The following is a 27,109-nucleotide window of genomic DNA, read 5'->3' as shown; positions in this document are numbered from 1 at the left end:
TTTTTATACAGGTCATGGAACGCCGAGGTAACTTCTAATATCCTCATATTTTACAACTGGGGGCACTTTATTTATTATAATACACAAGTTTCAGTAAGTCATGTGAAAGAAATGACATCACTACTCACCGTTTATAACTGATGACATCAGAACTCACCGTTTATAAGGATATAATTTACAGGATATTCATGGCTTTTGTGTATTATAAGGATATAATTTACAGGATATTCATGGCTCTTATCATGTATTTCTAAAGTGCCCACATACTCTGCAGTACTATTTAATATTAAGAGTGTACAAAATCTACCATACAAATTATTTGCAAATATAGAGCAATACATACAAAAGGTAAGGAGGATTCAACTTGTAACAATCTGGGAGTCTGAGACACAAGGTGAGGAGAATGACTGGTATTGAATGATTGGTATTGAAGGTCTTACACAAAGGATCTTTTATGATCGGGTTGACATACATCAATCTAAACCAGTGGCTGGAAAATAAACTGTTTATTGTGAAAAGTTCAATATGTTTTACGTATTGGCTCCCATAGCATGGTGTTGCATTACTATGAATAAATGCAGCTTAAAACATTTATATTCAACATATCTAGTTTGCGCTGGGGTCTGCAGAGACACCTGTCATGTATGCATATAAATATCAAGACAATTCAAATTGGAACAGCACTACTCAATATCTTTAAGCTAAAATGCCTTTATTGCAATATTTCCCAGGCATTAAAGCAATGTTTCAGACACTTTTTAGCCCTTTATCAAGCTTTATCAAGGCATTTTGTTTCTGAGCAGTGCTGTTCCAAACTGAATTACATATACCATTGAAAGTGGATACTAGGGAAAGTTTCACTATGTTGGAAGTTGGAAATCTGTTGAGCTGACTACTTGCTGCTGATCCGCATATAAATCTCTGACGTAACTGTCAGGCCTTTGTATATCTATATGACTTTGTAACTGTATATAGAGATGTGTTTGAATTAGTTCCAATTATACTATTTATCTTCCAGATGAGCCTCTAAATACACATATTAATGCATACCTAGAAAATTGAGAGCATCTGCATTACCAAAGAACAATGCTAATTACTAATTGTCTCTATGTTAGCAGCATTCCTTGTACATTAACAAAAGCATGTATTTTATATGATTTTCAATAAGTATTCCATATAGCTCACTTCAAGAATGTCAACCGCCCACAACTGTGTATCCTCAGACCTTTAAAAAATGTTAAATATTTTTGTTCCAAATCCAGCAGCATCATAAGCCAGTAGCAAAATGAATGAACGAGCATGACCGCAATAGTTTCCTTCGTGGCAATGAACTAGAGATGTCTAATTGCAATTGTCTCATAAATAAAGACAGCTAATTAGTGTGCTACAAATAAGCAGGCAGTCTGAACAATGATTTCCAGCTGAGCAGAAAGTGAGAAATGCAGATAATGTTTGATCCATCCAAAGAGGTATAAGCAAGTCAGCAGGGAGTATCTGTCCTTTGATACTGATACTGCCAAGAAGCGTGTGTATATTTATTGATCCAAGTATTAGGACTGAAAAGGCAGCCACAGGAAAATAACACTGAAGGCAACAAAGTGACTGATCAAACACAGGGATGTCAGTTTGCTAAAGACCTTTTTTTCTGATGTCTGTTGGCCTATTGTGATCTATGACCAGGTTATTTCTAATTATCAGATTGTTGTACTCAGCAGGTTTTGTGAAAGCCCTAGGACCACCTCATCTCAAAGTTGTTTTGAAGCTGGTCATTAATTGCTAAGAACACTTCATTTGTCAACTGCTCTTTTCAAAGAAAAATACTCTCTTTTTTTCCTATGGCTCCTTTTCAGTGGTAGTACTCTAATCCTGCTATAAAACATAAGGACAAAGCAAGGTCAAATCCATATCTCATGATGGAAAAATAGACTTTTCCTCTCATCCATTTCCCAAAGCTTGCAATCAAGAGGACTATAAAGCATAAATAGTAGGGTTCTTTGTACAAAGCATGAAATGTGACCTTAGCTGCCCCTGTATGAAGAATAGCAGCTATTAGAATGAGGTGACGGTTGCTGCAACAGCATCATTCTTTTCCTTCTTTTCCAGCTTCTTCTCTACTGTACCAAGGATACAAAATTTGTTTTGAACAGCTATTTCTTATTCAGTGTACCTTATTAAATATGAAATAAGTGAAGATATAACATTTGATACATTATCCCTAAATAGTATAAAGAAATGGAAAAATGATAGTAATTGAGTTTTTGAGTAATTGAGAGAGAAAGAGAAATGTAATTCATTAAAGGACAAACATCTCTTATCCCAGCTCTGGAGAGTGTATAGAAACGGTGCATCATTTTCTCATCTGGCTCACATGACCACAACAGTGCACTATTAATCTTACTTAGAAAAAGAGCATGCCATTGTACCTAGAAGTCAAATAAAAGTGGGCCTTGGGTCATTAGACAGTTGGGTCATAACACTGATTACTCTGACACCTTCAAAACATTGCCATTGGTGTTAGGAAGAACCAAGGGAAAATTAACCTCTCTATATAATTGTTTAACTGTTAATAGTTCCTCCTTGTTCAGCCAAAAAACCCCAATCCCTTTTGATGAAGAAAGTATTTCAGTGCTTTGTGTGATATTTATCTTTGTGATAATAAAGGCAAGGGTATATTGTATCTCATCCAAACTAGGATATAAATAATCCTTATTAAAGACAAAACAATCATACTGGGTTTATTTAATGTTTGAATGACTTTTTAGTAGCCTTAAAGTATGGTGATATAAATGAGGGAAAGACCCCTTATCCAGAAAAAAACCCCAGGTCCTGAGCATTCTGAATAACATAGCATGGTCCCATACTTGCACTCTATATAGATAATTAGTGATGGGCGAGTTTCTCCCGTTTCGCGGTGAAAAATTCACAAAACTTGAATTTTGACACCCCCGTCAATTCTGACGCTGGTTACAAAGTCAATGGGCGTCTGGATAGTGTGGATGCACACCGGTTTTGACGCGAGCGACTTTCCTGACGCTCGTCTGAATCTTTTTGATACCGGTTTCGCAAATTTATTCGCCGGCAGCAAAATGTGGAAATTCGCGCAAATTCTCGCCATCACTATAGATAATGGTTTACAGAGGAGGAACACTTTGTACAGCTCTAAGATATAAGAAAGTCATTTTACAGATTCCAATTTAGCCTTAAAGGGATCCATGTCATCGGAAAACATGTTTTTTTTCAAAACGCATCAGTTAATAGTGCTACTCCAGCAGAATTCTGCACTGAAATCCATTTCTCAAAAGAGCAAACAGATTTTTTTATATTCAATTTTGAAATCTGACATGGGGCTATACATTTTGGCAATTTCCCAGCTGCCCCTGGTCATGTGACTTGTGCCTGCACTTTAGGAGAGAAATGCTTTCTGGCAGGCTGCTGTTTTTCCTTCTCAATGTAACTGAATGTGTCTCTGTGGGACATGGGTTTTTACTATTGAGTGTTGTTCTTAGATCTACCAGGCAGCTGTTATATTGTGTTAGGGAGCTGCTATCTGGTTACCTTCCCATTGTTCTTTTGTTTGGCTGCTGGGGGAAAAAGGGAGGGGGTGATATCACTCCAACTTGCAGTACAGCAGTAAAGAGTGATTGAAGTTTATCAGAGCACAAGTGACATGACTTGGGGCAGCTGGGAAATTGACAATATGTCTAGCCCCATGTCAGATTTCAAAATTGAATATAAAAAAATCTGTTTGCTCTTTTGAGAAATGGATTTCAGTGTAGAATTCTGCTGGAGCAGCACTATTAACTGATTCATTTTGAAAAAATGTTTTTTTCCCATGACAGTATCCCTTTAAGCTGTGGTGATCCAAAGTCCTTATGGAAATATAATCTAAATCTGTACTTAAATAATATGGCACATTTTCTCACACAAACGTCTCTCTCAGGGGCAGATGTATGAAGGGTCGAATATCGAGGATTAACCCTCGATATTCGACTAGGAACTAAAATCCTTCGACTTCGAATATCGAAGTCGAAGGATTTAGCGCAAATGCTACGATCAAACGATCGAAGGATTATTCCTTCGATCGAACGATTAAATCCTTCGAATCGAACGATTCGAAGGATTTAATTCCAACGATCGAAGGAATATCCTTCGATCAAAAAAACTTAGGCAAGCCTATGGGGACCTTCCCCATAGGCTAACATTGACTTTGGTAGCTTTTAGCTGCCGAAGTAGGGGGTCGAAGTTTTTTTTAAAGAGACAGTACTTCGACTATCGAATGGTCGAATAGTCAAACGATTTTTACTTCGAATCGTTCGATTCGTAGTCGTAGTCGTAGTCGAAGGTCGAAGTAGCCCATTCGATGGTCGAAGTAGCCCAAAAAACACTTCGAAATTCGAAGTTTTTTTACTTCGAATCCTTCACTCGAGCTTCATGAATCGGCCCCGCAGTGTTATACAGTATCCTGCACAAAACCCGCAGGGATGTTACAGTATGCTATAGAATGCTGTGGGTTATTTTGTAGCTGCCATGGCAAACAGGGCATTTTGTTACATCATAACTGCTAAGTCATTTCTTTTATTTTCTGCTAAAGATAATTAAGTAGCTCAAAGTATGGCATATGTTTATGAATAGTGTCTAAAAATGGGAATTCAAGGAAAAGCCTTCCAAAAGTAATTGCAAATAGTTACCTGTTCTTTTTAATTATTTATTTTGATTGACATGCAGTATATGTTAACAGAATACAAAGTATAAAACAAAATAATCTCTGATTACAAATCCTTCAAGTTAAAAACAGGGTAGGTAAGGTTACTTGTTGTGATCTGTCAGCAGTTCTTTTATATATTCCAATGCATTCTCAGACACTAGGCTCTTTACCAATACACTGGCTCTTGTTATTGTTGTAAAAAAAATATTTGCATTGCATTGAGATTATCCATTTTTGTTTGTTTGTTTGTTTAAGATATCAAAACCACTTTTTTCCAGTACATAGATGGAAGATCAACTACTATCTGCCGCATGATTGATAGATGAAGCTAACCCTTTCACCAAGCTGTTGGGTAAGATAATAAATAGCTCTGAATCTTCTATTGTAGCCTGATAAGCTATGGTTCCAACAGAGGCAACATCATTTGATGTCAAGTTAATCTATCAATTGAATGGCTTCTCGGTGCCTTTATGAGCTGAGAACACTTCCTATTCAGCCAAGAATAATTAGGGTGGAATCTTAAACTGCGGTGGACACCAAATGCAGTAAATGATATGATTGAACACTGGCGTATAAATTAAGGAAAAGCAACACAATTACAAATTTTCTAGCAATACGATTTTGGAAATTTGAATTTCCCATATTACAGAGTTGAATAGACAGATCTGTTTTACCATCACAATGTACTTGAAATGAGTCTGGAAGTTTAAAGATCAGGAGAGGTTATATCCTTTACTGACATCATTAGACAATAGAATGATAAATGATTGATGATATCAGTTAATTGATTGATGATGTTGTCAAAAGAACATATATTTCGCAGTGCTTTCTCTGCTCACTGAGTCAAATATCTGAGCAATTTAACCACTATACAGAGCAGATGTGAGTAGAAAGTAAATCAGCCCCATAAGCAACATGAAAGTGTCCTTTCCACAAAGTGACCTCTGTTACTGCTCGTTCACTTAAAGAATATATGCTTCATAAATTCCACGCAAGATTTATATCGACAGAATTATCCATTGGAATAAAAATGAACTTTTAGATATTCCTATGACATTCTATCTAAACCACAGGGCTCTTTCTCTGTCTGCCATAGCAGTTTAGTTTTATTCCAAAGGAATGGGGGGGGGGGGGCACAGATAGAATGTACATTTCAGTACTTTTGGTGTTATATGCAATGGCCTGTCAGGTGCATTCTTTTGTGTATCTGAACCACAAGATTAGTGATGGGCGAATTTGCAGCGAAATGGCGCCGGCGTCTCGCTTTTGATGCCGGCGTCCGTTTTTCCGACACCAGTGTCCGTTTTTTTTCGCCAGCGAATTTTCACGCCCGTTTCGCAAATTTATTCGCTGGTGGCGAATCGCACAAATTCGCCGCGAATTTGCACCTGGTGAATAGATCACTACACAAGATAATACAAAAGAAAGTACTTGAACAATTAATTTGAACGTACTACTTAATTGTAAGGATGTTCCTTGTCATTTGGAAATCGACATTTAGTTCGGTAAACTCATATAATTTGCTACAGTGTTTTAGTGTTTTAAGTAGATTCTCACTGTATTTTAAAAAAAGATAAATATTTTTTTTAAAAAGATAACAAATATTTCACTGTGTACAACATCATGCATTCTATTTACAGGTCAAATAAAATAATAAATGAACAAATAAATGAACAAAAGAGATGAGTTTGAATGTTGATGTATTTTAATGTGTTTCAGATGTTTACTGAATTTATGGAAGCATATGTTCACATTACCAAATCCATCTGTTCAGTTCTACACTAGTTAACTTACTTCTAAATGTAATCCAGCTTCAAACACACAATCACCCACTTGATGTACAGGAGCTTTATACTGAATAGTGTATTCTAATTTACTGAAATAATTATTTAAACATTTACAATATCACACATTTATATAGGAATAAGATACAATTAAATATGGCTGTCTGTATTTACTTATGATAATTTAATGCAATACTCTAAATGACACTACTCTCTTTAACACTGAGCTAATTTTAAACACCCTATTTTGGATATCCACAGAAATCAGTCACATTTAGTAAGGTGTTTTTTACTTTGTAAGCAAGAGTTCACTCAGAATTTTAGACATAATTTAAACTATAATTTATTAATCATTTAAGACACTATAGGGGTCATTAAACAATGCCCCAGATACAAGTGCTTGAGCACTAAGGGGCGAAATTTGCACACCTTATTGCTCATTCATTGAACACTTGAATCCAATGCATAGCTACAAACTGTACTTTGTGCCAGATTAAAAATCTTGATGTAGATAGGGTTCAAGATGGGGGATACCTATATTCCACCCTAGCCAGCCCCTCATGAATAAATTGCAGACAACTGTATTCATCCAAAAAATGCAGATCCTTCCATGGTAGACTTCTGACAACAGACACTAATGACATGGCAAAGTGGAAACAAAACAACAAGGTGGGACCATCTGTTAAACATAAATAAGACATTACATAAATACTGGCATATCTGAGGAGTATATATAAAATTATTTGTTAGTGATATTTGCTTATATTCAGCCACAAGAGGTTGGGTACTGATCCTTGGGATGAGACTTGAGTGCATATTCATTGTTCCTATTCATCCCAAAGGTGTTCCATTTGGTTGAGGTCAGGGGTCTGTGTAAGTTGTTCCCCTCTCATCTCAGCAAACCCGTTCTAAACAAATCTCATGGGGGTATTATTGTTCTAAAACAAGACAGGACCTTCCCCAAAGTGCTGCCACAAAGTAGGAAGCACAGAATTGTCATGAATAGTATTGTAGACAACAGCATACAAATTTTAATTTAAAGAAAGAATTTTTCAGTTTATAGTGCTGTTTTTTAAAAGAACAGACAGATGTTATTTTAATTAATTTAGAAATTTGGCACGGGCTAGACATGATTTCCTTTTCCCAGGTGCCCCAAGCCATGTGACTTATGCTCTGATGAACTTCAGTCACTCGAATTCCGAACAAAATCCAAATCCCAATTTGTATATGCAAATTAGTGGTGGGAAGTGACAAAAAGCCATGCGATTTGAAAAAGGCAGATTCCTGGCCGAATTCCGAACTGAATTCTGGATTCAGTGCATCCCTACTATCAACAGAACAATGGGCAGCTAACCAGATCGCAGCAACCTGACATCTCTGCTAAAGGATTGGTTTGCATTGCCTGCTTTTTCCTGCTTGGGTGCTATTCTCAAGTCTACCACTAACTAGCACAACTTGTGTCATATTGAAGTACAATGAGAACGAAAAAAAATAACTGTCTCAAAACAGTTCCATCCTGTGCTACAAATTCAAACTGATGCTATCGGGATTTTTAATATTTATTGCTTTTATTTAGCAGTTTTATGACATAGTGATTTATATAAAAGACTCCTTATTTGGAAAACTGAAGAGCCAAAGCATTTCTAATATTAAATCCCATAACTTTACTGCCATAAATAGTATAGGGACTGAGCATACCATAAACAAACGTGTTAGTATGTATTATTAGTATTGACATTTTTAAAATCAAACTGATTTTATAAAGAAAAAAAACTTTGAAGTAACATTTTTCTTCTATTCCAATTTAATTAGAAAAGCTGAACAAATTATCATGATCACATGTTAAAATAAAATTATAGTACACATTTCAGGAGGTAAAAGGAGACTAATTTATAGAAGTGTGTGTTAAGCTATTTATTTGTATAATATTGTTTTTCCCTGACTATACATGTAAAGGTTATTATTACAGTACAAAAGAGGTCTGATAGCAACATTATAAATAAGGAGAAAATATGATTAAGATAATAAAATTCAAGAAATAAAAATGAACATAAAACTGTTCATATTGTTGGTAGGTTATTTAATAGGGTGTGGGTTGAATAATCAACAAGTAATTGAATGGAACAGAGTGTTTCCATTTTACTGCATCACTTATTCAACTGTATGCATAATAGTTTTTGGAGAAATCTAGCTAAACACATTAATATTTAACACTTGGCCTCTTATTAAAAAAGGATCCAGTTTATCGTCACTCACCAATGGAGATGTAATTTAGCAAACCAATACTTTAACTCAATATGAGTCCTAAGAAGTTTGAACTATACATATATATATATATATACTGTATATATATATCATTAACTACAGAAAGAAATGTAAACATTTTTAATATTGCATAATTAATTTTTAAAATGAGGTACTGAGGAGGTACTGGGATACTGTTTAAGAAACAAAAGGGAATGATGTGCAGGTCCAAACAGTTTTGCAGCATTATTTGCCTGCAGTGACAATTTTTCACAAATCGACACTAGTATGTTAGCCTGTGCTTTGTTTTGCTTGAGCACAATTTCAGCACTTCAATAGCTGAAATTGTGCTCAAGCTATTTTGCACAGTTTTTTCCATCAATTTGAACCAAAGGTAACAATAGGGGTATATATGTAGCTGACAATTTTGTACATATTCATCTACCAGCAACACTAGTGAAAATACTAAAAAAACAACTCCCCTTTATTAAGTAAACTAACTTAAAGGGAATTGGCACTTAAACTCATTTGTGCCCCTTCAAAATAGGCATGGTTTTTTATCCATCCCTGCATTTCACTAATAAATTTGGTGCCATTAGAACATATCCAAAGAGGGACGGACTGGTCCACTGGGGTATCTGGGTAAATTTTGTAATTTTACCATCATGAAAAGGTATATACATTAGTGGTATGGATGAACAGGGCTGTCCCATTTGTGCCTACATTGCAAACCTTGGCCTACTCTCCTGCTTTGTTCCTGATTTAGTTTGCTTTGGCATTGTCTCCCCTTTGATTTACAGTATAGTAACTTGCATTCTTTCAGTGTGAATATTTGCTCATCGCTTTTAAATTTGAGTTAATATAGATATACAGAGAGTTCCTTCAGATTATTGGCAAACAGCTAAAATGCACCAAGATTGAGCAAGAAATGAAAGAGAAGTTGTTTATAGAAGAACTAAACCCTAAAAATCTCATGTTTGATATACTGAACTTATTGCACCACCCTAAAGTTTCAGCTTCTCAATAGCAGCAGCAATGATTCAGGACTTCATACTTGTCACAGGGGGTCACCATCTTGGAAAGTGTCTGTGACACTCACATGCTCAGTGGGCTCTGAGAAGCTGTTGAGAAGCTAAGCTTAGGGGTCATCACAAATTATCAAGCAGAAAATGAGGTTGGCATGTTATATAAGCTGATGCTATAAGGTTATCTATATTAATAACTAATCAGTCTTATATTGGAACATGTATATTCTATGTGTACTGTGTATTGTGAGTTGGTTCATAAGCTCAGTAACTGACAGCAGCACAGAGCATGTGCAGTAAATCTGGTTATATTAAACCAATAATAAAATAATAAAAATTATGCTAATTGGAGTAAGATTCCAGGGTATATAACCAGAAATATTTTTTTACAGGACATTCTGAATTGAGAAAGCCAGTTGGATGACTGGTGAAACATCTTCAAGGAAAAATAAAAATAAAGCAAGTCCAGTTGATTTGACTTATTATTATAGCTTCTTATATGTGTGTCACCTCAGAGTTCTATGACCATATTAAGGCATAAGGTCACTTTTGAGTTCCATGACCATATAAAGGAATAGTGTCACCTTGGAGTTTCATAACTGATGATATCAATAAGCACCATTTATAGGGATATAATTTACAGGATATTCAAGGCTTGTGTGTATTGCATAGAACTATAATTGCAAACTATAAAATACATAAACATTATTTTTCATATAACTAACAGCACTATATTATAATTAATATAATATTTATCCTGCCCTATGATTATTCACGACGAGTTTAACTATCATTAAAAATAAATGCATCAATTACGTAATAAAATTCTGGTTCAGTATATTATGATACACAATCAAATTTCATTATGCTATAGTGCTTTGCTATCTTTAAATCTTTTATTCCTTTGTCTGTATATAAAGGGAAAAGGTACAAAAACATGGGTTTAATTAATAAAAAAAACAAATATTCAGTACAACCCAACAAACTTAAAAAGAATAACTATTGTCCTACATGGAAATCCCCAAAGTACCTAGGGAGTACAGAGTATATATTTTTAAATAATAAATTAGATCTATAAAAAAATTATGAGAACTGTCAGTTTGTTTCAAGAATTGTTTTTACTTTCTTTTTCATAGAATAATTGGAAATATACTGGCTTATCAATGTATGCAGATCTATATTAATGAACCCTCGCCAATGTGTTCATTTTGTATCCTGCTCTGTCAAGAGTTTGAATATACAGTATGACTCTGCATCAATAGATGTGGATGGTAACAAGAGGGATTTAAAACATGAGCTTAAGGCTATGGAAGTCTTTCTAGCAGAGCTGTTCCCTTATCTGATGGATGTGACACATCTGATCATTTTAAATGTAAATTTCCGCATGTCTGTCAACTTTCCTTAAAGAATCACTAGAGAGGAATAAAGGAAAGCAAGAAAAGAAAATTGAACTCTATGGTATAGATATCCTGTAAAGGATTGAATTTTTCTGAATCCCTACTTTGGTTTAAATTTCATTTGATTTACATAATAATATTGGACCAACATAAAGTGATTGAATGCCAATGGCAATAGGTTGCGTGCAGTTTATATATTACGATAACTAGTTCAATCACCAAGAAAAATGAGAACTATTCAGAATGGAAATATACAGCATTAGACATTAGAATTAATCTTATCCATAGGTGTAGAGGTTTCTAATGTTAAAACTCTAAAACTATTTCTCTACATATGGACATATGACAATGTTCATTTAGTAGACAATAAATACCCCTGTGTGTCTTCCTTTAGGGGAAGCAGGTGATTTATGTTGGTTCCTTAAGGGCCAGGGAGATTAAATAGCATCACATATCATAAATGATAAGAAATCCATTTCATTCATATGTCGAAATAATCTGTGACCTGGTTTGTTAAATAAGTTCCATACTTACTTTTGACTGAAAAAGCAAATGGCCACTAAGTTTAACCCTTCAGTGCATCATCAAGCATTAGTGACTCACATTAAAAAAAAAACTTACAGAGGCTTCATTAAATCATATAGAATGTATTATTTAGAGGGGACAAACACTGTTGAATGCAGTTATACATGTAAATTTATAACTAACTGCTATGCCTGCTCAATCAAAGTTTAAAGTTTACATTGTTGACACATCTGTCAGGAGTGGCAGATGGCAGAAGAGGGCTGAAGATTTCTTGGAAGATTTACAGCAGAGGCCTAAGCACCTGATTATAAACCTACAATAAGTCATGTTTGGCACCGAAAATGCTTAATGCAGCAGGTACTAGAAAATATCTTTTCTGACCCTTTCTGTGCTTATTATGACATTGCACAGGATGAATTTTGTGACCTAATGATTCAAAATAATTGCAGATTGAGCCATGGCTATGCCAAATAGTTACATTTTCTAAACTGTATTCCCAAGCATTAATTTGATTAAATGGTTCAAAATATGTTCATCTGGTTTAACTCTCCCAAGACAGGTCATATTATCTTCTGCTATCTTATAAAAAATGTCTAGGCTAGAAAATTCAACTTTATGGAATTTCCAAAGGATAGCCATAAAGATTCTGGTGGTATTTCATATGCTAAGATGGTTACAACTTCTAATAGATGCAGCAGGGTTAATTCTTGAATCTGACTCATGTGGTGCACACAGAACATTCATGCCAAGAGTTCAAATCATCTGTGCTCTGTTGGTCATATCGAACATGTAGCTAAGGACTTATTTCTATTATTGCATTGAGTTGTGATATGTTAACTTTCCTCTGCGCTCCAGTGAATTGTGCACAAAAGAAGTGTTCAATATAAAAATGAAGAAGATGAAAAAATAAAAACTGAACTCTTGAGAACCACATCAAATTCTGTGTATTTTATTCAATCACAACATTTTTCGGACAGACATGTCCTTCATCAGGTGGACGGTGCCATTTACTCTGTTGTGTAGAACCTCGATATGTTTGGAGTGACGGACCACCCAATATAAATAACCAATATAAAAATGAAGATGAATGCAGACAACTAAAGTTAATTCAATTATGCCAATATATTTATACATATATAAATTAAACAAAATTCTCATTTTAGTGGTTTTAGAATTTTTTTTAAAACTACTAGTGATGGGTGAATTTGCGCCGTTTTGCTTCGCCGGTGAAAACGGTGAAAAATTTGCAAAACGGCGCTGGCGTCTCATTTTTGATGACCGGCGACCGTTTTTGCGGGAAAAAAATTTTGTCACGAATTTTCGCGGGCATTTTGCGAATTTATTCGCTGGCGGCGAATCCCACAAATTCACCGCGAAACGCGCCTGGCAAATAAATTCGCCCATCAATATAAGTATCACAAATTAAAAAAATGTTAAAACAATCCACAAAAAAAAATTCAGATAACTAGAAAATCTCTAAAGGTTCAAGTTTTTCAAGCAATTACTTAAGTAAAAAAATCAGAAAACCTCTAAAAATCTGAATGGCTAAAAAATGTACCAATAGGATTAGCGCAGCTCCCAGTGACTTCTATAGGATCTTAACTGCTTTACTTGCTGAAGTTATGTATTAGAGTTTTTTACACATTTTTCGAGAAAATAACTGATTCATGAAAATAAATTGAAATTAATTTGTTAGTCTCCATAGTGGTCATTTACATATCCCTTTCGTTTCATCATTTCTGCTCTCCATGTTCAGAGCTAACCTTATACAGTATATAGATAAAGTTATATTATATATAATGTTTCCAATTTCTGCACAACTAGTAGGATCTACAGAAAACCTAAACTGTTGGGGGCTTGATGTCTGCAATTGAGAACTATTAAATTGTGGCTCCAATTAGGCACAATCTCACTCACCAACTATTAGGGGCAGATTGTTTCAATATTCATCTAAACACACTTTCATGGATTATATAAATAATATTAAAGTACACTGTATAATGTTTTATAAGTTGCAGTCACCAAATACCTCAATATAGACATATAGAGGAAGAGAATATAAAGATTAATACATTCTTCTATGCTGAACATGTGTTTAATAATGAAAATCTTACTTTTCATCATATCATTGTATAGTTAACATCAATCCTTTTTTGTCTTATTCCGAACTAATAAAGAAAATTAGTATACACCATTGATTAGTGTTTTTTGTAAGCAAAATAAGGAATATAGTTTCTACCTAACATGTGGTATGATTTAAATTTATCGTACTAAAATTTACACACAGCCTAATGTATTTCTCATCACCAGGGCTGCACATGAGCCATATGAAAAATTATTTGGCAAGAAGCAAGTATCACACAAAATCATAGAAATAAGCTCAGTTGATCGAGCTTGTAGGGAGGTAGTATTAGTCAGGATCTCCTTTTTTGTGGATTCCTGACATCAATTTGTATGCTATCATTTGCTTTTAAACATGGTATAGGGTACAATAAGGTCAAATTATCGTAATGTAGTTAGCATAACACTGAGAATAGGGATAAACTTTTAAAGGACAAAACTTAATGCTCAAACAATCTAAACAACCAACATTGACAGGTGGGCAACATTCCCTCAGAGGCCAGCACACAACAAATTGTGGTGCTCACAAACAATTTTGTGTTAAAACCCAAAATGTTCTATTAATTCTGAATGCACAGTTTTTAAAAACCTGCGTACAGTGAATGTACACACAAAACCTGCATGCACAAGATGTGCACACAAAAATTTTTTTGTTGTGCACATAGGCGAGAAGGAATTCACAGGAATTAGGTGTTAATTCAAGTATGAGCTGCTGAGTGTCATATTCTAAACCATTCCTGCTCATCAAGTGATCTGCCTAAATCACCTTCCCAGGCTCGTATATAAGGTAGGGTTGATAGAGAATAGGCCTCTATGATTATTTGATAGAACTCATTTGGAGTAGGGATAGGTAGCAGTTGGTGTGAAGATGGTGTACCAGAACCTTTATATATTGATTTTAGATTTTAGTGCTATACTTGCATAAAACCAAATAGTTTCCCAGATGGAGGGAGCTGTTGGAATCTGTGCCACTGTAATGGGTCGACAGGCCATATAAGTGTTTTATATGTGTTTGTTGGGCTTTTAGATTTCCACCACAGGAAGGAAATCCCATCTAAGTCTGGGGGGTATTCTGGATTACCCAGGATAGGAGCAGCTGGGCAATTTTGTTTTATATTTTATCCTGTCCCAAATGTTCACCTACGTTAGCATTCGAGTAACATCATTGGGTCTATTCAAGTACAGTATCCATGGGAGTGCTGCAAGTTTAATGGGTTGAATCAATGATTCCTCCATTGGGACCCATTTTGGAGGTGGGGTACCAAATAACAGTGGGAATATTGATAACTATGACTATTGTAGCAGTTTTTTGAGGTTTGTTACTCAATGAACAATAGCTATGTGATCTCCATTGCAGTGTGGAGGCTGCTTTAACAGAAAGATGCAGATCTAGTTTGGTCTTGAGGGTGGTGAGTTGTTTTCTCAAAGTAGGGATGGATGGCATTTTGTTTTGACCCTCTAGGGACTCTAATTTAGTTTGGAGAAGTGTGGTTTGTTGATTGAACTGTTTTTTGTGAGATACTACATTTACTATATGGCCCCTTTGGTCAGCTTTGTGTGCTTTCCTTAGGCGAATATGGGAACTCAAACTGTTTTCATTTTCTTTAAAATACTGAGTTAAATTGTTTGGATCTCTTGTTGGATCTGTGGGAGTTTTAGGAAAGTATCATTCAGATTCCATTTCCTAATGGGGGATGTATGATAAATGTCCCAAAGGAGCAGTGATAGTGGGAAATGGTCGGACCATGAAGTCGTGAGTATTTTGGATGAAATCGCTTTCATCAATAAAGTTTGTGGAACCCAGATGTGGTCAGTTTTGGAATATGTATTGTGGGGGTTAGTATTAAAAGTATAATCCATTCTCCTAGGATTAAGTTCCCTCCAAGCATCAAGAAGTTGCATGGAGGCTAGGTGTCAGGAACTCTTACCCTGGTGGTCTAGTGGTGCGGCGGGGACGCCCGCCGCTCCTCCTGCTGGCTTCCTTCCTAGTGCGTGCACCGCACACATTCACGCCATTTAAAGGCGCAGGCGCGCTGACGTCAAACGTCAGCGTGCAATGGCGCCAAATTCAAATATTTAAAGGGGTATTTGTTAATTTAATGTTGCCCATGATAGGTTTTGTTCCTGGTGCCTTGTACTTTGTGCTATTTAGCTTCTTGTCTGTTGATTCCTGCTTTTGACCCTGCCTGGCTGTTTTACTACTATGAACTCTGGAACCTGACCCTTGCCTGTTATTTGACTCCGATTCTGCCTCATCCCTTCTGATTGATCTCCCGGTTTTGACCCTTGCCTGCCTGACCTCGCTTTGAACACTGCCTGCCCAGACCCGGCCTGAATTGTTACGCTGATTTTCTGCCTGTCTCGACCCAGCCTGACTACTCTATTGCCTCACACCTTGTACTACGACCTTCTGTTCAAAGACTTTGCTCTACAGTCGTGCCCCTCTGCCTATCGAGAACTCTCATCTTGCACCTCTCGTTTAAGTCCAGGTGGCATCCAAGTAAGCCGAGGGCTCCTCCCGAGGCCCAAAGGCGGTCACACTATTGTGAAGCACGAGCCGAGACCAGGGTGCTTGTTGTTTGTTCTGGTGTTGGGTGCCGACCGTTACACTAGGTTTTTCTTGAGGGTAATCAAACCTTAATGAGTAGGGTGGTCTGACTGTTTTGTCAATTTGGGGGAATTAAATCTATATATCTCTGGATCAAAGCTAATATTTTAATCACCTGCCATTAGGAGGGTCCCTTCTTTGTACTCTTGGACCTGTTGGAGTAGCTGTAATAGAAATGATACTTGTCCTGAATTAGGACAGTAATTACAAGCTTACAGTTGTTATTCATTGTCCTGGAGTTCTTCTTTCAGGATTAAGTATCTTCTCTCCTGGTCCCTAATCACCTCTTGAATAGTCAATGGTAGGCCCTTCAGTGTGCATACTGCTACTCCCCTTGTTTAATTAGGTCTGTTAGCCATGTAAAAGGAGGGATAAAAATATAACATTAAGCAGTAAGATGAGTGCCAATTTTTACATGTATTGTCCACCAATTGTCCAACAATTTCCTGGACCCATGGAGAAGGAGCAATCATGGAGGCAGGAGGTACCAAGTAAGAAAAGTAAAGAGAAAACAGTTTTAACATTGAACAAAGTGGCCTGGTTTGGAAAAGTTCTGCTTTTCTAATAAATCTAAACAAGTTTGGTTGAGGGTGTGTAATAGTCACTAGGGGAAGCTATGCTAACACACTGGTGTGGTCTAAGATTTTGTGTATGACTAAATGGGCTTTGGATTTCCCTTGAGGGCCAAGTTGGTATGAGGTCAAGAATTTGAATGTTCATCTTTAAATTCTTTCCTTTAGTTCCGTATGCAGCATGTGTTTGAGCTGTACTAATAGGTCTGTGTTGATGGTCCAATTGTGCTGAGGAGTATATATCCAGCTGTTGAGAGGGGTTCTTCGTGTCTGGGTCTGAATGTTGCAGATCAGGATCTTCTTCTTCTGTACGTTTGCCAGCAGTGGCCTTTTTAGGGAGGGTGGTTTGTGTTGCACGAGCCTTGCCCCATTTGGTTGTGATATGAGGAAATAAGTAAGGCAATACTGAAATGCACAAAAGGGATCTCATCTCTCTATAATGGCCCCTGTATTAACCCTTCTGTAATATGGCCAGGTGTAATGTGCCTGGTTCTACATTGAATCAATAGGGAGTTGTGGCCTTTAGTGATAGGTCCTTGTAGTATATATGCCAATATAAATGTCCCAGTTATCTTTCATTTGATTTTTGCAAAGTATGTGGTGGGCTTGCTTAGGGTAGGATGTTTGTATTGTACCCCAAATTGTGTTGCCGGCGTGTAAACCTTTTATTTTTGGTACACTAGTCAAACAGTTAGGGATATAGGCTTTACTATATGAGAAATTAAGTTCCCCAATTTCTCTTACAGTCACTATTAGTCAGGTGCCCTTTATAGATTGTCTTTGAAGTAAGGAGGCTGATGATTAACTTACAAGGAGGAGTCCCAATAAACTGTCCCAGATTGTGTTGTAAGCAATAGAGGCTCTTATAGACAGTTCCTTATTTAGTCAGTGGAAGAGTAGTGCATCTGTTGGTATATCTAGTTGGTATATCTATCCCCAGAGGTACCTTTGGAGGCTTGTTGTGGTAGTAGGTAGGAAGCAGGAGCTCAAACAGTGTATGCTAGCTCTGTATCATGTAGCAAGTTGTACATTTTGTGAATTACGTGCTGTGTGTTCTGGGGAAAAAATTCTCTCCACATATACCGTCTTTATGTTATGGTGGCATTAAACATGAAGTTGTCATTGCTTTTATTTAGCTAGGTGTTTTTAATTTATGTCATAAATTGTTGTGGTTAAAGGGGGAGTAGTCAAAATAGGCATGTCCCATTTGTGCCTACATTGCAACCTTGTCCCTACTTTCCTGCTTTGTTCTTTGTAACTTGCATTACTTCAGTGTGAATATTTGCTTATCTCTGTTTTTTTGGAGTTCACTTCTCAAAGATATACAGTATGTATTATGCATGTCATCCCACCCTCCCTGTGCCTTCACTGTCAACACACGTGTTTTATAGTCCCATCATATGAAGTTCTAACATTCTCTTTTAAACAATTCTGTTATGATTTGGAAAGCCTCATGTCTCTTCAATGTGCCAATACCAGATATGTATAGTTTTATTTCTGACTTCTATAGATCAAAATCTCCAAATCTGGAACAGTAGGTTTATCCCAGGAAATCATATATTTTTGAAAGTACACATTCTGCCGAATCCAAAATAGGTAAGCATGTCCCTCTACTCCTAGTTACAAAACATCTATTTTTTTCTGAACTTAGTCGTTTTTATAAAAAATTCTGAAGATCGGAAAATCGCCTCAGAACTTTCACTTTGCAAAGCATAAGGTACAAAGAAAAAACATCCTAAATATGAATTCCAAGGGTCCACTGAACAGTTTGATGCCCATTGTGCATAGGATTACCAAAGTATCTGTGCTTGAAGAACACACAATGAACCCAGCGGTCACTTCAGCTACTAAAAAGTTAACATTTTTACTGCATTTTGGGGGGGAGGGTAAAAACACAAAAAGATACGTTGACCCCCAAAACCATATATTTTTTGGAAAATACACATTCAGGCAAATCCAAAATGGATAACCATGTCTTTCTCAACTACCAAGTCGCAATGCTTTCACAAAATTGTTGATTTTGATGAAATACCTGAAAATTGCCTCAAAGCTTCCAGTTTCTAGTATCTTTTCTCCCACATAACATAAGATACAAAGAAAAAGCATCCTAAATATTACTGCCAAGGGTCCACTAAACAGATTGATTTCCTTTGTGCATAGGATTACCAAAGTATCTGGTGCTTAGAGACCCCAAAATGAAGTTAGTGCATACACAATGATCCGGATGTCACTTCAGCTACTGAATAACTGCATTTTTGGGGGGGATAAAAACATAAATAAATACGTTGACTACCTAAAACCATATATTTTTGTACTTAAAGGGATAATGGTGATCAGAATTTGTGAGGGAACATGTGTGGACATAGGCAGGATAGTCAATATGTTCTGTCTTATCACTTTTAACAGAATACTGGTAATAAAAGCCACATGTTTTCCTCGCCTGCAAATATTTTTGTTTGTTTGAGAGGCTTTTGAGGAGAAGTTCAATTTGAAATAAATCTTTAATATAGCATAGATAGCAGAATTCTAACATACTTTTCAATTAATTTTTTAATTTTCAATTTATTTCTTGTGTTTTGTTGGACAGCTCTCAGGTTTGTAACCAAAACTTGACGATCTATGCAATCAACAAAGCAGTTATACTAGTGGAGGTTCTAAAAGAAAGAACTAAGCAATAATAAATGGGAATAGCAAAAAAATCATAAATAAATAAAAACTACAGTATTTTTCCACTCACCCCATGCATTTTCAGATGTGCACTAGTAAGAGTCAGAATAGAAAGGTTTATTATTGAAAACCATGCATAATGTGATGTAATGAAGACCAATGAAAAAAGTTGCATTTTAGGGCCGTGGGTGGAGCTTGCCATGAGTCAGTAGAATTTGGGTGGATTGAAGCTGGTGTTTTAGCCAACTTGGTAGGATGTGGGTCATGGTCAGGTGTGCGTAGGCCTTTTATTTGTTCATTGAGTCAACATTTTACTTGTTTCCATGACTTCCACCAAGGGTGACCAGTGGGCTAATAATTGGGACTACATGGGGGCAGGGCTCATGATGGCAGCCTTGTTCATTTTGATTAACCTAAACTCACTGTTAGTTGTGCCCATTTAATATCGTTTTGGAAACAAGGTTAAAATAAATGTATTTTTTTTATTAAAGAATGCTATGATTCAGGGGATTGCTGTTGCCCTTAGGAGTGCTGTACTTTATAGACTGGAACTGTATTTTCTATGAAATATAACATTTGTTTCATGTCTCATGTTTGATCTTGACCATAGCTTCCCTAGCCACAACACATATATGGCTTTATGAATAGATATGAGATATATGTACACACACTGTAAAACTGCTTTGATAAATTATTACAAATAAACACATGGATGCAAGGCAACCCTATAATTAAAGGAGACATATAGGATAAATAAAAAAAAACCCTCATTTTGTAGGCAATTATGAGTAATATATTGTGTTGTTTTTACACGATGCTAAAAATTAATATTGAATTTAAAAATATACCCTTTATTGGAGCTCCCTATAGATGTTCTCTGGTCCCTGTCTGTGTTTCAAATGAGGGGTGGTCATGTCCTAATGGTCCCTGCCAGAAGCACAGTAGGAGGGGACAGCCAATCACAGCCCTGCAGTCACACAAGCACAGGTTTTAGTTCCCTATCAGGTCCTGCTAGCTGCTGATTGGTTCCTGTCCTACTGGGCAGTGACCTGAGAGCCACCGGCTCCCCTGCACAGCCTGGGAATTCAGGGAGCAGGAAGTGGAAGAGGAGGGAGGGATTATTAGGGTTTTTGCAAAAATATTCAATAAATCAGCCTGAAACACTACTTTTTTAAGCACAATTCTTTTATATCTAAATGAGTATAACACTCTGGTACTTTTTTATTTTTTGCACAATATGGCTCCTTTAACATCAGACACCCAGTAATTATTGTGTTCCTGTAACCGTGTTGCACCTACACAAATTTGTGTGCGCTATTGTTACACCGCTGCTGAAGACCCCATGGATATCACCACGTTAGAAAAATAGGATGGCACACACATTTGCAAACGTGCCGTCTCAAGCGTGTGTTTGAGATCACAATAAAAGCACTTTAATTTAAGCACGTTTGCAAATGTGTGTGCCATCCTATTTTTCTAACGTATGGATATTGGAACAAAGTCAAGCAGCAAGGTTTCTGGATAGAGCACCACAGCGATACAGCCGCAGTCTTTTGAACTATTGTATGTTACCCATGGATATCACCATATAGGTTTTTTCAGGATAGATAGGTAAAGTTTTACTGTTATTTTCATTTGTGTGGGTTAGGAAAGGATAAAGGAAGTTTGCAATGCTCGTGTATAATGCAGGATACAACACCTTGCTATCACTTCTTAGAAGACTCATTCAGTATTTTGGTGCACTTTTCCATATGTCTGCCATACTGCCTTTATAGAGTTCATCCAATATAACAAATATAGCATAGCATTTCCTGTGAATGTTTATTTGAGAATCCACAATACTAAAACATGGGAAATATGAAGTCTCTAAAATGCTATTATATAGTAAATGCCTAAATAGAAATGAATGACCTGTTTTTAGTTACATTTCCATGTCATAGGCCTTTACAATGAACAACTAACAATGTTAGTGTTTTCTAGCCTTATGCAAAGTTTCTTCTGATTACTGTATGGGGCCGATTCATCAATAGTCGAATATCGAGGGTTAATTAACCCTCGATATTCGACTGGGAACTAAAATCGTTCGACTTCGAATATCGAAGTCGAACGATTTTGCCCAAATCCTGCGATCGATCGATCGAAGGATTTTAATCCAACGATCGAAGGAAAATCCTTCGATCAAAAAATCACAGGCAAGCCTATGGGGACCTTCCCCATAGGCTAACATTGACTTCGGTAGGTTTTATCTACCGAAGTAGGTGGACGAAGTATTTTTTAAAGAGACAGTACTTCGATTATCGAATGGTCGAATAGTCGAACGATTTTTACTTCGAATCGTTCGAATTCGAACTAATTTAACCAATTCAATGGTCGAAGTACCCAAAAAAATACTTCGAAATTCAAAGTTTTTTACATTCAAATTCTTCACTCGAATTTTGTAAATCTGCCGATATGTGTCTGATGTATTGTTTTAGTACAATCTTTATATATATCAATTAATAAATATTGAAACACCATATTCTCAGCTCTAGTCAAGCTACCAGAATTTTTATTGGAACTAAAATTGCTGCAAATAAGCAACATTTGCATATACAGTTTACTGTTATAATATGATGATTTTATGTTTTTGACAACAGGTTTGCTATTCAACAATGGAGCAGAGAGACGAGCAGAATGAAATGTGACTGATGCAAAATGTTCAACAAAAAGCAAATATTATACAAAGAGCAGAAAACAGATAAATATGACAGATTCCCTGAGTACAGAAAAAGGAACTTAAATATTCATAGAGAAGAAAGTGACAGTAAAATGTTATACGCAAGGGTTTGTACTTGTAAATATTGACAATAAGTCCAAATACTAAAAAGTATGCCTTCAAGTGGTGGTTATTCCTAATTGTTAGTCCCTTCAAGACAAGTCCATGTCTGAAAATAAGGATAAGAGACCCAGAGTGTGAGTGTACCTCATGGTACCTAAGTTCAGATGGCAGATAAGAGGGAGAGAGCAGTGTCACTGTTTAACTACTGTATTTAAGTACCACAGAATGTAGACTCTATGGGGCAAATTCACTAAGAATCAAAGTTGCGCCAGGCGCAACTTCGCCGCTCTTTGCCGCACTTCGCCAGGCGAATTTTCGCCAGCGCTCCGCAAATTCACTAAAATGCGAAGTTGTGCACAGGGGTAGCGTAAGTTTGCGAAGTTGCGCTAGCGTTGTTTCGCTATATAAAGCGAAGTTGCGCTAGCGAAGGCGTATTTGCATACGGCGCGAAATTCAAATTTCAATGGAGGAACACGTATCTGCACTACAAATGCCTAGAAAACCTTCAAATCAGCCAATAAAAATTTTATTTTGCCCTACACATGTGCCCACTGTCTAGGTAAGTTGCCATGAGTCAGGAAATGTAGGGGGGAGGAAGGGGAGCCCCAAAAAAATTTCGATCTTTTTCAGCCTATCACCCGTCATGTAGAAAACACGCCAGCGTTTTTTTGGACTTACAGTAGTACAAATTTTGACTTTTTTTGAAACAATCCCTATCTACTCTATTGCGCTTCGCCAGGTCTGAGGTGGCGAAGGAAGTCTAGCGTAAAAGGTAGCGTTCGCTACACTGCGCAAGTTAGTGAATTTGCGTAGTTTCGTCGCTAGCGAAAATTCGCCTGGCGTAAGGTTGCGAAGTAAGACTAGCGAAACTACGCCAGCGTTCGTTAGTGAATTTGCGCAGTAGCGAAAATGCCGAACGCTAGCGAAAAAACGCTAGCGTTCGGCGCTTCGCGCCTTAGTGAATTTGCCCCTATGTTCTGCAGCACTTCCAGGCGGGGGAGTGGCTTTTAAGCTGCTTGCTCCTTACACGCTCACTCAGAAGCCCCTAGGCAATGAGTGAAGTGGAGGGGAAAAGTGGCCCCTGGAGATCGATCGCCATGGGGCCCCATAGGCGCAGCTGCTGCCTGCTGCTGTCTGGACTTCCTCCTCCCCCCCAGCGATTCACGGAGCAGATCCTCTTCCTCCAGCTCCTCCAGCTTTCTTGGACATGGATCTGCAGCCTACACACCCCAGGTTAGTGTACAATGCAACAAAATACACTAATACCCACTTACATAATACACATACCTGGTGCTGATATTGCAGCAGCCAGAGTGTCAGTCACGAAAATTCAATGCACTGTTTTCATTTGGGTGCTTCTGTACGCCACATAGTTTGGTAAATCTATGAATATTGATCATCAAACTATTTAGAGGATATTTCTGAGGTGGTGCAGGAGGAACAAGGAAGTTCAGAAGCACTAATATTTTTATTTTTTGGGAAGAAAGTAAGAATAAAAATGTACTGATTTAACAGTTAAATGACATTTTGTGCACCATTGTGATGAAGGCCTACCCTGCTATTTTAAGCTTTATCAAATTACACTTTTATAATATATGATCTATAGTATTTCTGAAAATAAAAATAAAAAAAATATTACTGTGTGGTGCTGGAAGGTATGCATGAAAGTTGCAAGTATATATGTATACAAAGAATAAAATACTGCCTGTTGTTAAAAAAATTCAACAATGTATACTGTAGCATTAAGTCACTGGTCCCTGATACAGCTCTTTATTTATAGCTTTTCTTTCTAACATAGCTATTCACAAACATGTTTCAATATCATCCCTTGGGGGGGCACAATAAAAAAAAGCATTACCTGGATGTTAGCTAACATGAATACTAAATTACGTTTCCTTATCAATATTCAGTTTCAGATCTGAATCCTTGCCTACTAAACTACAAGCCATACATTAAATGAGCATGTATTATTATACTGTATTTCAGGGTATAATTCTATTCATATTTGGGTCTATGTTGAAATTGTATATATTTTCCTAAGAAGGAGTTTAGAAGAAAGCAACAAGGGCATACAAATAAATAATAAAGTTTTGAAAATAAGAAATGTTTTAATCCCAGTGTAACTAAAGTTTTGGATTCTTCTAGAATTGCCATTTTATAAAGCCAAGGCCGCATATGCTTGTTAGAGAGGTCTTGTCCCAGACAGACCAATTATTTTAGAAAGATGTGAAGATACATGTGATGTTAAAAAAGATATATGCTGCAGAATATGACTTGTGGAAAGGTCACTAATATTGGAGAGTAGGACTGAATAGGACAGATATGTCTGTGAATTAAACACTGTACTTTCAGCTGATTGGCAGAAATTCAAAGGTTTGAGAGGAGGATGCATGTTGAAAGAAACATAGGCTATTGATGTTTGGTGGAACCCACCGAGGTCAAAATTTTTCAGCTGTTTAGGAACTGTCCAAACTGCATTTGGACAGTTTTTTGTGATGATGCAAGTATTTAATAGAACCATATACTAATAATATCATCTGATGTAATTTAAAGTACATTATCAAGATACACAGTGCTTTACTGCAGTTATAGCAAACAGGGAATAAATGGTGGATAACAGACAAGGATTACAGAATACAATAGGGTTAGAAGGACCTAGAGATTAGAGTTTACAAACTAAAAGGTTAGGGTTAGGGATGTAGCGAACGTCGGAAAAAAAGTTCGCGAACATATTCGCGAACTTGCGCAAAAATGCGAGCGGTTCGCGAACGGTTCGCGAACCCCATAGACTTCAATGGGAAGGCGAACTTTAACATCTAGAAAAGACATTTCTGGCCAGAAAAATGATTTTAAAGTTGTTTAAAGGGTGCAACGACCTGGACAGTGGCATGCCAGAGGGGGATCAAGGGCAAAAATGTATCTGAAAAATCTGCCTGTGTGTGCTTGGAAGAGATAGTGTAGGGGGAGAGCTGTTAGTGATTTCAGGGACAGATGATAGTAAGTTTGCTGGCTAGTAATCTGCTTGATACTGCTCTGTATTGGAGGGACAGAAGTCTGCAGGGATTTGAGGGACATTTTAGCTTAGGTAGCTTTGCTGGCTAGTAATCTACTGTTCTCTTTAAACAACTGCCATACGTTGACCTTGTAGGCATTGTTTGCCCAGTTTTTTTGGACGCAGCCACTGAAGCACAGTTGCCAGAAAAAATATGCCATATAAATGCTGAAATAGTCATTTTTCGCCATACGTTGACCTTGTAGACATTGTTTGCCCAGTTTTTTTGGACGCAGCCACTGAAGCACAGTTGCCAGAAAAAATATGCCATATAAATGCTGAAAATAGTAATTTTTCGCCATACGTTGACCTTGTAGACATTGTTTGCCCAGTTTTTTGGTTGCAGCCACTGAAGCACAGTTGCCAGAAAAAATATGTCACGTAAATGCTGAAAATAGTCATTTTTTGCCATATACGTTGAGTCAACGTATGGCAAAAAATGACTATTTTCAGCATTTATATGGCATATTTTTTCTGGCCTCTGTGCTTCAGTGGCTGTGGCCAAAAAAACTGGGCAAACAATGCCTACAAGGCCAACGTATACACTACTACAGCGGTGGATACGGATTACGTAAAATATATGAATGCTGCTTGAAAAAAGTGACTCCGGTGTTTTTTTCTGGAGACGGTAATATTATGGATATTTAGACAGAATGGGAACAAGGTCACACAGCTCGATGGCGGGTTGAAGAAAACAGTGTGCAAATAATGCCTACAAGGCCAACGTATACACTACTACAGCGGTGGATACGGATTACGTAAAATATATGAATGCTGCTTGAAAAAAGTGACTCCGGTGTTTTTTCTGGAGACGGTAATATTATGGATATTTAGACAGAATGGGAACAAGGTCACACAGCTCGATGGCGGGTTGAAGAAAACAGTGTGCAAATAATGCCTACAGGGCAAATAATGCCTAAAAGGTCAACTTATACACTACTACAGCGGTAGTAAAATAAAAAAAAGTAAAATAAAAAAAAATGAATATTAAAAAAAAAAATTAAAGTTGGTGCTGCTGAACTACTAGGAGCAGCAGATTAGCACACCAGTCCCACTCCCCAACACTGCTAGACTAATAGCACTGGGCTCTTATAGTAGTAGTAGTAGTAGTAGTAGTAAAACAACAAAAAAATAAATAAAAGCAGTCCTTACAAGGACTACTGTTATTGCAGCAGTCAGCAGATGAGATCAGAAGCAGGACAGCTGCCCACTGCAGCTACATACAGAGCACTGCAGTAGAAGGTAGATTACTAGCCAGCAAAGCTACCTAAGCTAAAATGTCCCTCAAACCCCTGCAGACTTCTGTCCCTCCAATAACAGAGCAGTATCAAAACGATTACTAGCCAGCAAACTTTCAACTGTCCCTGAAATCACTAACAGGCAGCAGCTCTCTCCCTACACTATCTCTTCAGCACACACAGGCAGAGTGAAAAAACGCTGCAGGGCTTCGGTTTTTATAGGGAAGGGGAGTGGTCCAGGGGAGAGCTTCCTGATTGGCTGCCATGTACCTGCTGGTCTGGGGTGAGAGGGCAAAAAAAAGCGCCAACAATGGCGAACCCAAAATGGCGAACGTCGCGCGACGTTCGCGAAC

This window comes from Xenopus laevis, chromosome 6L (assembly GCF_017654675.1).
Source record: "Xenopus laevis strain J_2021 chromosome 6L, Xenopus_laevis_v10.1, whole genome shotgun sequence".
Classification (NCBI taxonomy): Eukaryota; Metazoa; Chordata; class Amphibia; order Anura; family Pipidae; genus Xenopus; species Xenopus laevis.
The sequence above is the reverse complement of the archived record's forward strand: the minus strand, read 5'-3'. Positions refer to the sequence as shown.